This window comes from Phyllostomus hastatus, unplaced genomic scaffold (assembly GCF_019186645.2).
Source record: "Phyllostomus hastatus isolate PE091 unplaced genomic scaffold, TTU_PhHast_1.1 phas_scaffold_28, whole genome shotgun sequence".
Classification (NCBI taxonomy): Eukaryota; Metazoa; Chordata; class Mammalia; order Chiroptera; family Phyllostomidae; genus Phyllostomus; species Phyllostomus hastatus.
Genome location: NW_025334022.1, coordinates 3,809,018 through 3,812,334, shown reverse-complemented (window position 1 = coordinate 3,812,334; position 3,317 = coordinate 3,809,018).

Here is a 3,317-nt window from a genome sequence, read left to right as displayed (position 1 = left end):
AGTCATCACCAGACTCCTTTTAGATCTGAGTGTAAGAAAAACAGAGACAACGGAGGAAAGGACTAAATAACAACTCCCAACAAATCTTTACCAAGATAAACATCCTCAAATTTACGTTTGTCTTTCCCAGAAAGTGTTCCTCCCTTCCTGATCCCTGGCAAAAGATGAAGTGTTTCACTTATTACCTATAAGAGAAATATATTTTGAAAAATTCAATTCTCATAAGTAGTCCTGGTATGCCGATAGTGGAAAAAGATTGATTTTTTTAAGAAACCAAATGTTCCAAGAGGGAACCATATTAGAATTTGGAAGGGTGTTCATATTTTTCCCACCAAAGAACTAGTACACCTGTGTTAAATTCTACCTGCTTAAAAAAATCAAGTATCTCTTGCACCTAAAAAGTTGTCATCAAATTTCATAGGATGCTCCCTCAGCAACTACAGTGGAAGTGAGAGAGAAATGGAATGGAAATTAGGTTAATGTCAACTCCATCCAGACATGCAGCTCTCTCTAGTTTGTTACCAATTTAAATTGTCCCTTTTGTTCTAAATCTAGCTTGGTGGTGAAATTCCCAAGTGCTTCCTACTTTCATACATAGTCATTTGGCAATACTCCCCTCTCCAAGGGGCTGCAAGTGTGTAATCCCTACATGCAGAGCTAAACTTAGCAGCAAGGCTGACTCTGGCACACCTGTTACAACAGTACAGTTAAGAGCTGGCAGCTGCATTCTGCCCCATTCAGAATAGATCAGCAGGTAGGCTAAAACAGATAGGGCATACACTTCCCTTTTGGCGTTATATTTTCCCAAATGAAAAGTCACTCATATTACTACATTTGGTGGTTTATGTTGTGTCTTTATTCAACATCCAGACTCCATATACTCTAAAATTTTAGTTCTTGGCAGCCATACATGGACTTCCTCAAAGGCTGGCAATATACCCCAGAACTTCTTAAGGACACATATCTCCCCTTTTTTGTGTGTGCTCATAGATTTGAATGCATTTTACTATTAAGAAATCAGTGGCTGGATAAATTAAGAAATTGACTACACTTCCAACAGCAATGAATAGCAAGATGCCCAATGCCTTGTTGTTGAATCTAATGAACAGACAGACTGCACATTTATTCCTTGCTCATTTACTTCCCTAACCAAAATTTTAGGAGTTTAAAACTGCTCTTTAATCACTGACCTGTACGACAATTTCTAATTTATTATTTGGTTACTCACCTGGAAAACAATCACCGTCTTTCATCACAACTACCCCATGGGATCCAGATCTTTGAGTATTAATGAAATCACACTGCACAGATTGCACCAAAATAGTACCATAACCACTCACAGTTTCCAGTGATAACATAAATGGAGATAAATTTAAGCAGATGTGTCATTATGGTGACTTACATGGTACTAATCTTTAAGAAAATGAAATTGAATGTTTTCATCATAGAAAACATTGTAAAGAAAATTTCTATTTATATTAAATTATATCCCCAATGTATTAATTAATATATATATTACTGTTCAAAGAAGCACCTAGAGTAATGTGCATAATTTGAATTTACCCATCTATCCTAAATGCTGACTTGTCGATTCTCTCCCCAACCCCCCCATCCAAAAAATTTCACATTAGCCTAAATGTACATATATAGGTAGACTATTTACACATAGATGTATTCGTTTTAAGGTGAAAGAATGATTCTTTACTTTTTATTACGTTGAACCATACATAATTGCCATTTCTGTATGTCAAAAATGCTCAAATATTGGCAATTTCATATAATTTAACCTAATATACAGACCACTATATTAATTCTTTAAATAGTAAACTCTTCTATGTTTAAAAATAATTAAATATCTAAAAATGTACTTTGCATACATTTCAGAATCATTGGTTATGTAAAACAAGGTACATTATAAAGGTTTATATATCATGTGTTATGTATTAGGCAATAAATATTAAAGTTAATCAAGACAGGTTCATCCAGCCTAACTTTTGCATTCATGCCAAATCTGAAGCTTTGAACTCATAACTGAGTTTGACTGCTGCAGACCCTACCACACTTGTTAAATAGGTAAAAGGGATCCATTTAATGCAATTAAATGGTTATATTTAGTGAGACATTTTATTCATCTGTATTTGTACGAAAAGAACTTTTTTTTAAAGATTTTATTTATTTATTTTTAGAGAGGGAAGGGAGGGAGATAGAGAGAGAGACATCAATGTGCGGTTGCTGGGGTTTATGGCCTGCAACCCAGGCATGTACCCTGGCTGGGGATCGAACCTGTGACACTTTGGTTCACGGCCCGCGCTCAATCCACTGAGCTATGCCAGCCAGGGCTAAAAGGAACTTTTTTAACAAAATGAAGAATTGTGTGGAAGAAAAACTGTGTTTGTTTTCTTTGAAATCTTTAACAGTTGAAGTAGATTCATTTGGTATAAAAACAGAAATATAATATTTGAAATAATATTTAACATGTCATTTTTGACTTTTGGAAAATAAATTCTCTTTGGTTTGCTGATAACAAATATCTGTTGCCTGAAGAATGTAAAGAGCATTAGTCTTGCTATTTCAATTTAAATTGTAACTGCAAATTTGAAGGACTTATAATTTTGAGGTGTCATTATTTCTTTTATCCCCCAACCCCCCACCTTTGATTTTTCCCCACTTACAAAATTATTGATGTGTTAGATTGTTTTTTTGTAGTAAGATGAGAAAAATGGATATTTAATGCCAGCTGTCAATGAAAGTGACCTGAGGTAAGAGTGAGAAAAGGTGAAGAATATGCCAATATCCTTCAACATCCACCCATTGTAGTATATTTTTTAAATATATCTTCCATTTTGTTTCAGCTTTCTTCATTTGATCCTCACAGAATGAGGATCACACAAGTGAAGGTATTAAAGTCTGTTTTGCAAAAGAGGACATGAGCATTAAGGGATTAGTAAGGCATTTGTAGTCACACAAAGGCCAAGTCAAGTGAGACTACAAGTCTTGGGACTCCTAGTTTAGTACTCATCCCACCATGATTTGCTTTCTGAGCCCTGAATAGATGTTTCAAACCTATCCATTCTATAACACTCCAAGATCTGCAAACAACAATTGAGCTCTACAGATGATTTACTCCTTGTGCCCTAATTCAGGACAAATAAGCAGAATTGTGCCATCACTTTAATTTTTTTAACACAGCAACACATATTAATAGATTGTATGAAAGTTTACACAAAGGCAAATGCCATGGCTTTAATTTACATGGATGAAAGAAAGAGGCAGAAATATGGATGGATTATCACCCTTAATGCAAATCCCAATTCTTT